The sequence below is a fragment of the Galeopterus variegatus genome, unplaced genomic scaffold (genome assembly GCF_000696425.1).
Source record: "Galeopterus variegatus unplaced genomic scaffold, G_variegatus-3.0.2 Scaffold1294, whole genome shotgun sequence".
In the NCBI taxonomy this organism is placed as follows: Eukaryota; Metazoa; Chordata; class Mammalia; order Dermoptera; family Cynocephalidae; genus Galeopterus; species Galeopterus variegatus.
In genome coordinates, this window is record NW_007727405.1 from 147,283 (window position 1) to 160,319 (window position 13,037).

Below are 13,037 nucleotides of genomic sequence, written 5' to 3' on the forward strand. Positions count from 1 at the left end.
AGTGGGTTAGGGAGTAAATGGGTAAGGGACACCAATAATAATTACAAATTATAAAGATGAACATGCTAATAATATTGATTTGGTCAACCCATATGCTACACAAATACTGATAGTAAACTCTATCAATATGTATATTCAATTACGTATATGTATAATCAATATGTATAAATCAATTATGTTTCAATTCAAAAAACAAATTTTTAAAGAATTAGCATTGATTGAATAAAAGGCCCAGAAACAGTGAATAAAAATTATGTAAAAAAAAGTTAAAAATATAAAATTTGAAAAATATTTTGAGAAAAAAGAAGAAAAAGCTATCAACCCAGAATTCTATATTCAGTGAAACAATGTTTCAAGAATAAAAGTAAAAATAAAAGTATTTTATTCTAAAATAAAGTAAAACTAAGAAAATTCATTGCCAGCAGAAATTCACTGCTGTAAGAAATGCTAATGGGAGTCCTCCAGGCTTAGGGAAAAATGATACCATGTGAAAACTGAGAGCCTAGAAAGAAATACAAAACCTTGAAAATTGCTAAAAAAAAAAAGAAGATTTTGATGGGGCAAATATAAAAAGATGTCTTTTCTTTTAATTTCATTAAAATCCCTTAGACTATTTAAAGCAAATATTACAGTATCATCTTGTGAAGTTATAAGGTATGTAAATTTAATATGTATGACAGCCATATCACAGGGGATAAAGAAAGAGAGAATGAGATCTAAATAGTCACAAGTTTACTACAAGGCATGTTCAATGATAAACATTATTTGTAAGTCATATATGGTAATCTATAGAGAAACCAAAAAAAAAAAAAAAAAAAAAAAAACCACAAGCCAAGAATATGTAATCTATAAAAGGCACATTTTAATATAAAAACACAGATAGGCTGAAGGTGTGTAGATGGAAAAACACATACTATGCAAATAGTGAGCATAAGAAAGCTATTGTAGCAATATTAATAAACATAATAAACAAAATACACTAAAAGCTAAAGGGTATTACCAGAGGCACATTTCATAACAATTCATCATGAAGACATAGCAATCATAAGTATATATGTTCCTAATAAAATAGCTTTGAATAAGAAGGAAAAAAAGACAAAACTCAAGAGAAAAATATAATTCTACAGTCACAGTTGGAAATGTTACCAACCTCTCTCAATGTTCTCTCAACAACTGATAGCATAATAAAACTAAATTCATAGATAGTCTGAAAAACACTATCAACCACTTTAATTTAAATTTTATTTATGGATCACTACACCTTACCCTGTCAAATATACATTCTTTTCAAGTGCACATGGAATATTTATTAATATTGACCATATTCTGTGCCATAAAACAATTCTCAAATTTTGCAAAGTGATGGACCATTGATGTGGGAGTCAAGACAACTGAAAACAGCCATTACCAGCTGATTGACCTTGGGCAGTTCATATTCTCTCTGAGAAATAGTTTATTCATTTTAGAGGTAACAATACTGTCTATCACCCAGGTTTGTTTTGAGTATGAGAAAATAATGAAAGTGAAAGACCTAGAATAGTGTCTAGTACTCAATTGAAACTTAAGAAATGTTTATTAAACTACTTGAACCAACATTCTTTAGTATTCTCACTAGCATGTAAATCCAAGTGAGAAATAAACACTTAATAAACAATAAGTAGTATATTAAACAGTAAAGATAGATGGTCTTTAATAGTATTATGCAGGAACCAACATTGTCCTTTGCACCTCTTATTCAGCTAAGATCCCAACTCAGAAAGATATCTTCCAATGAAAAGGATCTTCCTGGTCACATCTGTGTATTAGAAGCCAACCAAAGAGCACACATTCAGGATCAAATGAAAGCTTCAGGGCCTGACAGACAGACTTCAAGAAGAAAAACACATACATCAATCTGTCATACTTTGATTTCTTGATGGGTAAAACTTCATTCCTGATGAGCATATTACCACCTGCTATATGTGTAAAATAATATTAGCTTCAGTTATAACTCAGTGTCTACCTATGACTTTGCAGTAAATTAAGCCCATGATGACTTTTTCATGAATTTTAGTTACTTATTCAATGGGAAAATTATAATTCTACCATAAATAATTTTACTACACATACACACACACTACTATTAATGATTTATTTCCTGGTAGTTAAAAAACTACAGGTTTAGGTGAATAACTACAAGCAAGAAAAGAATGCAGTTCTGTCATTCATGCCTGTTTTGTGTATTTGTCTTATGTCAACAACTTTAAATAGTCAGTAGATTCCCATCGAAGTACTCATAGACCATAATGATTTTCTGTATCAGGTTAGATCCCAAATTACAAAAAATAAAATAAAATAAAATCTTTAGAGACCCTGATGGAAGACAAAAGGACCATACTCCCTTGCTAGGTGGCAAATTAAAGTGGATTTTCCTAAATGAGGTCAATATGAAAAAATTTATATTTCTGCTTGATTTTAAAAGCCCACAAAAGAACCACTTGGTCTGATTAACATGGTTGCCAGAAATTTCATATATGAGGCACCAAGAGACCACATTGGTGAGAAATAACCATAGATTAGATGGCTCCATTTGAGTGTAAATATCAGGCAACCTAAGGTACAGAGTCAGTGTCATTTTAATAAGGGACTCCACAGGTATGAGTAACATTCATTATGCAAAGGACTAGATTATAGGTCACTCACTGAGCACTTTAGACAGACCTGCAGGAAGTACCATCAATAGGGGTATTTCTGTATGGAATAGCATCATATATGCATAGATAAAATGCTATAGAGTTTTATAATCACCATTTACAATTTGGAGGAAAGAGGCGAAGAAGGGATAAATGACCTGTCCGATTTCACACAGCAAGGCAGTTATAAAGCTGAAACTCTAATCCATAAAAGAGAAATTTTACAGCTTTCAAATATCTGAAATGTATCTGATGTGTTAAATAAATAATTGCTTCATGCCAAGCTGCCATTTTGTTCTTTTCGTGGGATAGTTAAAAAGCAAAAACAAAAACAAACAAACAGGGCCGGCCTGGTGGCGCATGCGCTAGTGCGCCGCTTGGGAGTGTGCGGTGCTCCCGCCGAGGGTTCGGATCCCACATACAGACCGGCCGCTCACTGGCTGAGCGAGGTGCGGGTGCGACACTGAGGGTTGCGATCCGTTGCCGGTCACGACAAAAAGACAAAAAGGAAAAAAAAAAAAAGATTCAACATTCAGAATAAATGGGTAGGTAGCGAAGAGAAATGAACACCTCAGGAAACAAACAAACAGGGCCGGCCTGGTGGCGCATGCGCTAGTGCGCCGCTTGGGAGTGTGCGGTGCTCCCGCCGAGGGTTCGGATCCCACATACAGACCGGCCGCTCACTGGCTGAGCGAGGTGCGGGTGCGACACTGAGGGTTGCGATCCGTTGCCGGTCACAAAAAAAGACAAAAAGGAAAATAAATAAATAAATAAATAAATGCATTACAGCCTTCGGATTTTCTTAAGAGCATACTGTATTTCAGCAGTAAACATGGCACTTGTCTCTCATATTCCCACTGCTTTTGTTTTGAAAAAGCCATACAATTTTACCATGGACTAACTTTTAAATGAAGGGAAATGCACACATTTCCCTTTCTTCTTTATTCAAGTGGCATTAGGTATACAATTCCTCAAAAGTACATTGTTTGTGCACATACTGCAGTAAATACCCTCTTAATATTTGCCTGAAAAATTTCTATACAGAATTTTTCAAAAATTAAATTTCTTTTTTTTTTTTTTTAGAAAGTCAACCTATACAGTCTTTTGCCTATAATGGAAATGTTACTCGGGGGACACTCAGCTCCTGGCTGAGGCTTGCCAAATCTTGTTACTGGGCCCAAGGCTGGTTACCTATCCCCAAATAAAAACAAACAACCCAAAAGTCAAATGGTTGGTGGAATAAGAAGTCAGCTTTTATTCAGGAATACCAGTGACCTAGGAAGAATTATTAGGCTAGCCCATTTCACCAGTAAATCTGAAGGAGAGTAGCCAGACTAAACCATATCAAAACTCAGATTTACTGAAGGTTTTTTTAAAGAAGGGATTGAGAGAACGGAATGTGGGAAATGAAAAGCAAGAGGGAAGGGGATGTGAGGTGTGGAGGCTCTGTCCAAGAAGCCAGGTGCAAGGTCTTGCCAAGGCTTCATCTGGTTTCTACTCTCATCCTTGATGTTATCTCAGGGCCCTGATTCAGGCTTTATTGAATCAGCATGGCTTCATCGATGTCTTCTTTGGTTTCTCAGGGTCTGAATAGTGTGTGTTTTGTAGCAAGTCTGCAGCTCCAGGCTGACTGGAAAACAATTTTACATTCATGTAAATAATGTCATCTTACGCTGTAACCAAGGTTCAAAATATCAAATAATCATGAGAAAAGAGGGAACTCAGAAAAATGCATGCTAAGAAAAAAACTGTCTTTTTGAAGTCTTTTAGAGGCCCTGTGGTTTTAGGTCCAAACATGGCTGTAGTCCTGCTCACTCCAACAAAAAGTTCAATCCACTTAGATTCAGAACTGAATTATGATACTTTGGCACTCTAAGTTCACTTTTTATATATATATATTTCTTTACTTCATTGCATTTTAAAAATAGAAAGAGTAATCAAAGGAAATCTGGTTAAAAAACAGAAGGAAAAATAACTTTCCTTAGTAGCAGCATTGTGTTTAATGATTAGATTACATTAGGCATAAAATCGAGACTATATCCCTTTTACCCTCCATCCACCAATCACAAATATGTATGGTTGCTGTTCTTTAATGCACTATTTAATAGCAATCTATTATAGTATTTTCTCTTTAAATTAGTATCTTGATGAAAATTATAATTTTTTAATCTACCTGATGTAGCAAATGGCAGTATCTTATGTACAGGCAAATAGAAATACATTGACTCTTAAAGAAAAATTATTTTGATAAAAGGTGCATAATAGAAGCATGCATTATTTTTGTAATTATGAATATTCATTTAAAATATACATTTTCAATTACCAGCCATTATTTATTATATGTAGACATTTATAATTATAATTTCCAAGTTGTTTATGCAACACATATTCTTAAAAAAAAATTGTCATTGGCTTGATCTCTAAGTTGTATTTAAACATAATAAATAATCGATGAATAATTCCTGATGAAAGTATTATACTACATATATAGCTAATATATTACATATATATCTAATAGAAATATAATCAGCATTTTATAATTAGTAGTAAAGTTTGACCTACTAAGAAATTTAAATATGACAGATTGATGCATGTTGCTGTTTCTTGGGGTTTTTGGCAAGTACTTAGTTAAGATTAGGTAAATACCATTCATTACTGATCCACATACTATTTTCTTTTTTCTTTTTTTCCATATGTACTTTTTCTTTCTTGCACAAAATATTTTTATTGGCCTTTTCTATATATTTATTATTACTCATCCCTAAATAGAACCCCAGTTATGTAAATCTTCACTCAATATACACAAACACATCAGGAATGCTAAACTAACAATTTTATCTTCACAGTTCTTCCATACTCTCTGACTTGCTCAATCTGGTGAAGTTTCTCTCTATCTCTCCTCTTCATATACCCCTTCCCCATAATCCTGGGGATTCCCTTTCCTGGATTCCCATATGTTCTCTTTTTCTTGGATTACTCCCTGCTTTGGGAGCACTATATCCTTTAATAGTTTCCTAGAAAAGCATACACATGAGACTTTTATTACATCTTGCATGTCTGAAAATATCCAATTTTACCATTAGTTGATAGTATAGAAATCTGGATTAGAAAATTCTTCACTGGAGATTTTAAAGACAGCCTTTTAACTTTCTGTACTACTAGGAAGTTCAATATTATTCTGATTACTAACATTTTGAAAGAAACATATTTTCTCTCTCTCTAGAAACTTGTACAATTTCCTTATAACTCAAGTTTTTTCACTTGGACAAATGAAACTAGGACCCCATTTGCTATCAATGGTCTCAAACTCATAACTTAACCATTTTGTTCCTCTCAAATTGCTTGCAGACTTAAAAGGAGAATCCAAAGCAGTTAATTCAGTTCTTAAAAATCACACTAAAGAAGAAAAAAAAAAGTAGTCATCTCAGAAGCAATACTCCCTGGTTAGGGCTCTAATTGTATTTCCACCCATTCTCCTTACCATTAAAACCAAGGCCTATTCTTCCTTGGTCTACATGCTAATAACTTGTTGCTATGAGAGTATGAATTTCATTCTCATAGGTTTATATAAGAGGAATAAAGGTGCATTTGTTTTGAGCTGAATATGTCCTTCTGCTTAATGACATTAAGCTTAATAATAATAGAAACTAGAGTTCTCTGAGATTGAGGGCTTGGCATATTCATAAAATTAAGAAAAATGGACAGGTGGGCAGCCCCCACTGTCCAACAGAAGGCAGGATCACATACAGGGTGCCAGGCAGGAGCCATGGGAAACACCCACCACCCACCAGAAGGCAGGAACATGCACAAGATATCAGGCAAGAGCTGTGGGTAGCACACACTTCGAGGCAGAAGGCAGGGGCATGCACATGGCCCTCAGAAGGAGCCACCTGGCAGAAGACAGGAGCATACTGAAAACACAAATTGTGCAGGGGTGGTCCACCACAGGCACCACCAGAGCCACTGCTGCCACAAGGGCAGCTTGCCAACACAAGCAGCCACAGCCACCACACATGTGGCCCACTGCCCACCACCTACTTGACTGCATTGGTACAAGGACAGTCAACAGCAGACACCATAAAAAGAAGAGGAAGTCTCTCTCCTCAAATCTCATTCAAGAGTAATAGAAGAAGCAACTGTTGTACCAGATCATCAGACACCAATGTAGAGATACTAGAAATATGAAAAACCAAGACAATATAACACCAACAAAAAAATACAATAATTCTCAAATATCAGACCCCATAGAGCAGGAAACACTTGAAATGACTGAAAAGGAATTGTGAGCAACTATCTTAAGGAAATTCAGTGAGACACAAGAAGACTCAGTTAAATGACATAATGCAATGACAAAAGAAAATTGAGGATATGAAGGAGGAAATTTACATAGAGATTAATACCTTAAAAAAGAATATACCAGAACTCATTGAACTGAAAAATTCTTTCAGTGAAATAAAAAACATGACCAAGTCCTTAAGCAGCAGGCCAGAACAAGCATAAGAAAGAATTTCTGATCTGGAAGATATCCCTTTCAAAATAACTCAGGCAGACAAAAAAAAAAAAAAAAAAAAAGGAAAAAAGAACTTTATAAAATGAACAAAATCTGAGAGAGCTAGCAGAAAACCTTAAGCACACAAACATTCAAATCATAGGTGTTGCAGAAAGGGAGGAGAAAGGAAAAGGCATTGAAAACCTATAAAGGAAATAATAATGGAAAACTTCCCAGATACAGGCAGAGACACAGACTTTCAGTTCCAGGAGGCACAGAGATCCCTAAATAGATTCAATCCAAAAAGATCTTTTCTGAGACACATTATAATCAAACTGGCAAAGCTCAGAGACAAAGAGAAAATCCTAAAAGCAGTAAGAGAAAACTGTCACATCACCTATAAGGGAGCCCCTATTGGACTAATGTCTGACTTCTCAATATAAACACTAGAGGCCAGAAGAAAATGGAAAGATATATTCAAAATACTAAAAGAAAAAAAATGCTAGTCAAGAAGACTATACCCAGCAAGGCTATCCTTCAGAAATGATGGAAAATAGTGCATTATCCAGACAAACAAAGACTTTGGGAGTTCATTTCCACATGACCAGTCCTGCAAGCCATCAAGGGAGTCATGCATCTGGAATCTGAAAAATGATAATTACTACCACAAATATACAAGAAAGAACAAAAGTCAATGGTAGGACAAAAATGCAAATGAGAAAGAGAAACTAAATCTTACCACCTCAAAAAACAAACAAACATCAAAGACAAACAATGGAAGGAGAAAAAAGAAAAAAAAGAAAAAGAAAATCGGTAAAATGCCAGGAGTAAGAAAATACCTTTAAAATACAACCCTAAATGTAAATAGATTAAACTCCCTACTCAAAAGACACAGACAGACTGGCTGCATTAAAAAACTAGATCCAACTATATGCTGTTTTCAAGAGACTCACATCACCTGTAAAGACACAAAAGACTAAGTGTGAGGGACGGAAAAAGATACACCACACAAAGGGAAAGCAAAAATGAACAGGAATAGCTATTCTAATATTGGATAAAATAGACTTTACACCAAAATCCATAAAAAGAGCCAGGAAGGCCACTATATAATGATAATGGGATCTATCCAGCAAAAAGATATAAAAGTCATAAATATGTATGCATCCAACACTGGAGCACCCAGATGTATAAAGCAAACACTATTAGGCCTGAAGAGATAGACCACAATACGATAATAGTAGGGACTTGAACACACCTCTTTCAGCACTGGACAGATCATCTAAGCAACAAATCAATAAAGAAACACAGGATTTAAACTACACTTTAGACCAATTGGACCTGGCATATATCTACAAAATATATCATCCAAAAACTACAGAATATATAATCATTTAATTAGCACATGGAACATTCTCTGGGATAGACCACATGTTACATCTCAAGTCAACTATCAACAAATTTTTAAAAATTGAAATCATGTCAAGCATCATCTCAGACCACAATGGATTAAAACTGGAAATAATTAACAACTGAAACCCTGGAAGGTACAAATACATGGAAAGTTGAACAACAGGCTCCTGAACAATGTATGGGTCAAAGAAAAATATAAACGGAAAATCAAAAAATTTCTTGAAACTAATGGTCATAACCTGCCCAGGGTCATGAAGCCCTGCCAATAGCCCTCTAGCACTAAAGATATAAATGCTGTGACCTTTCCACCCTTTTCTCCTTCTTACTGCTTGCACAGCCCTAGGCGTAGATCACTGCTGCTTTGCTTTAGATAGCTGAGAAATGTTCCATTTCCTGGAACGATTTGCCCTGTGCTTTTTCCCAGAAAACATCTGCATACTTCCTTATCTGCTGATTCCCTCCTGCTGGCTATATAAGCTTTGACCTTCTGGCTAATAAACGAGACTTGATCAGAATACTGTCTTGTCTCCATTTCTTGTGTCTCTTGTCCCATCCAATTCCCACTCCCCCCTCCAGGGTCTGCGTTGAATATCCTGCAGGTTGGGACATTTTGGGCGCCCTAACGTGGGGCACTGGATACGGGGGAGACTGTGAGGAAGACGGAGCATTGGAGGGTCGACCACTGAAAATGAAAGAGTAAAACCTTCGTCTGCCGCAGGAACCTGCCACATCAGGATAAGGTGAGTAAGCACGCCCGATAATGGGACAAGAATTAAGTTGTCATGACGTCTACATAAGACAGTTACAAAAGGCTTTAAAGACACGAGGAGTAAAGGTTAGAACAAGTGATCTATTAAGATTTTTTGATTTCTTGAAGATCTCGAGTTGGAGATGCTTTACAAGATTTCTATGAGACTTTTGGGCCAGAAAAGGTCCTCGTTACTGCCTTCTCCTATTGAAATTTAATCAGGGACATGATTCAGGATAGGGAAAAATCCCCAGAAGTTTCAGAAACTGTGGCCCAAACTGAAAAAATATTAAAAACTGGTTCCAAGACTGACCTCTGAAATCCCTCTCCACTGCCTAGGGAGGATGTAGATCTAATCTCCCTAGAAGATGAGAGTGAGGAAGTCAAGGCAGCCAGTGCCATACCTAAGAGATCTAAAAAGTATCCACTATTAAAATTCCAGGATGATGAGGAGGCACAGAATCCTGATCCCTCAGGAGTTGATTGGGGCGATCTGGATATAGAGGCCACTGAATACCATGCATCAGATGATGCATTCTTGACTCAGCCCTTGTCACACCCTCCCCCTTACAATTTTCCCTCAGCTCCCATGGTGGTGACTGTATCAGATCCAGATCAAGGGATTGTTTCAGACGTAGTGAAACTCATCCGCATTGGAGGCAAGAGATGCAGAGAGCTCAAAGAATGAGAGTATCAAGTGGTGAAAGATGGATCAAAGGGGATAAGAGTGAGTTGAATGAACTAAAAGAAAATCAAAGAAGCCAAGTTAGAGTAAAAGAGAAAAATAACAGCCCATAGGCACGTGTCTGAGAGTCCAAACAGAAAAAATGAAAAGGAAAAGAAAGTTAGACCATAAATCTAACAGCAACATAGAGAGACATCAGAAGAAATTCAGAAAAAGATGATAAACATAATAAAAACAAAGTGAAGAAAAGGGCCGAGTCTAAGAGTAGGAGAAAGAGCAAAGAGAAATCAAAGAGTAAGGAAAGAGATTCAAAACATAATAGAAATGAAGAAAAGAGGATGAGGTCAAGGAGTAAAGAAAGGGATCATGAGAATGTTAAAGAAAAAGAAAAGCAGTCTGATTCTAAAGGAAAAGATCAGGAAAGGAGTAGAAGTAAAGAGAAGTCTAAACAGTTAGAATCAAAAAGTAATGAGCATGATCATAATAAAAGTAAGGAAAAGGATAGACGTGCACAGTCTAGGAGTAGGGACCGTGATATAACTAAAGGTAAACACAGTTACAATAGTAGAACAAGGGAACGAAGCAGAAGTAGGGACAGGAGCAGAAGAGTGCGATCTAGAAGCCATGACAGAGATCGCAGCAGAAGCAAGGAGTACCATAGATACAGAGAACAGGAGTACAGGAGAAGAGGAAGGTCACGAAGCCGAGAGAGAAGAGCAACACCAGGAAGATCGAGAAGTAAAGATAGGAGGAGAAGGAGGAGAGATTCACGGAGTTCAGAAAGAGAAGAAAGTCAAAGCAGAAACAAAGAAAAATATAGAAACCAAGAAAGTAAGAGTTCACACAGAAAAGAAAATTCTGAGGGTGAGAAAAGAATATACTCTAAAAGTCGTGATCATAATAGCTCAAATAATAACAGGGAAAAAAAGGTTGATAGAGATCAAAGTTCATTCTCGAAAATAAAACAAAGTAGTCAGGACAATGAATTAAAGACCTCCACGTTGAAAAATAAGGAGGATGAGAAGACGAGATCCTCAGTGGAAAAAGAAAACCAAAAATCAAAGGGTCAAGAAAACGACCATGTACATGATAAAAATAAAAAATTTGATCATGAATCAAGCCCTGGAACAGATGAAGACAAAAGTGGATAAGTGAGTTGTATAAACTTATTTTCATTCTTTCTCAAATGTTGTGCTAGATTACAAATTCAACATATTACAGGTATTCCCTATAACCCTCAAGGCCAAGGAATTGTCGAAAGAGCCCACTTATCTCTAAAAACTTGCCTTGAAAAAATAAAAAAGGGGAATGGTACCCCACAAGAGGCTCCCCCAGGAATTTACTAAGTCATGCCCTTTTCATCCTTAATTACTTAAATCTTGATGTCAACGGCAAATCAGCAGCTGACCGTTTTTGGCATTCTGAGTCCCAATCACAATTTGCCATAGTCAAATGGAAGGACCCCCTAGATAACTCCTGGAATGACCCAGATCCAGTTTTGATCTGGGGTAGAGGTTCAGTCTGTGTTTTTTCTCGCACTCATAACTTGGCCAGATGGCTGCCAGAACGGCTGGTTAAACAAGTTGATCATAACCTCTCAGCCAGGGATTCAGTAGATCCCTGAGCATGTCTTTTTCTTTTCTTTTCCACAAGGGTTATGGCAACCAGCATTTTCTTCCTGATTGTTGGTTTGTCTGGTCAACTGCCCAAGGTCCAATCTGGCTTTGGATATCCTGGACTCACTCACCAATTGGTGAACAAACAGTATGGAAAACCATGTGATTGCAAGGGTGGGACCGTTTCTAGTCCTCCTACATAATACATATCTGTTGTAGATTGTGACACCCATTCAGCTTATTTGTCCTCATCATCTCCCACTTATAGTTGTGCTGAAAAACCTAAGTTCATAGCCAACAGTGGTGGGAGCCTTAAGCCATGTCCTTGCAGCACGTTTGCTGAATCTATGCATAGCACTTGTTATTCTTCATACCAATTGTGCCCTTCTGGAAACCAAACATACTTCACAGCCACCCTGATTAAAAATTATGTGGGGACTTTTGGAGGGGATCTTGCATGTCCTCCTTCTGCTTTCAGGCTTGCCTCGAATAAGTATGCCCAAGCCTCTTGTGCAGGTTCAGTAGGTCAACCTGTTTGTTGGTCTGCCACTCCCCTCATTCACATATCTGATGGAGGAAGCCCTCAAGACCAAACTAGAATTCTAAAAGTGGAAACAAAAATTCAAGAAATGCATGACATTTTGTTTCCTCAACTTACCTATCACCCCCTGGCCCTGCCCAAGAACAGGGGTGATTTAGAGCTTGATCCTCAGACCTCCAACCTTCTTTATGCAACTCATAAGTTGCTTAATGCCACCAATCCTGATCTTGCTCAAAATTGTTGGCTCTGTCTGATAGTAGGACTGCCTGTCCCTGTTGCTTTTCCTGCTTTGTCATTTAATTATTCTGTTGGTCATCAGTGTTCATTAACTTTCCCTTTGCAGGTACAACCTTTACAGTTTTATAATGCTACTTGTTTCATTTCCCCTTCAGTTAATAATAGTTTTGAGGTTGATGTTGGGTTTGCTACATTTGCACATTGTCAGTTGTTTATCAACATTTCTACTTCCTTATGTTCCCATAACAGTTCGGTTTTTGTCTGTGGTAGCAATAAGGCGTATACCCAAATACCCACTAACTGAGCAGGGTTATGTGTTTTGGCTCTCCTTCTGCCCAATGTAGATATTATATCTGGGAGCGAGCCCATCCCTGTCCCTACTTTTGAGCATATAGCTGGAAGATCTAAAAGGGCTGTACAGCTTATTCCTTTACTTGCTGGTTTGGGAATTTCTGCAGCAGTTGCTACTGGAACTGCCGGTCTCACCCATTCTCTATCTCAATATACAAAATTGTCTACCCAGCTGATTTCAGATGTACAAGCTCTTTCCCAAACTATACAGGACCTCCAAGACCAATTAGATTCCCTGGCAGAAGTAGTCTTACAAAACAGAAGAGGTCTCGATTTACTAACTGCAGA

At 37.0% G+C, this 13,037-nt stretch overlaps 1 pseudogene; it reads left to right on the plus strand.

Annotated features, from left to right (window-relative positions):
* Window positions 1-11,179, plus strand: part of LOC103593178 — a 46,085-nt pseudogene extending 34,906 nt beyond the window's left edge.
* Window positions 11,180-13,037: the final 1,858 nt, after the last annotated feature.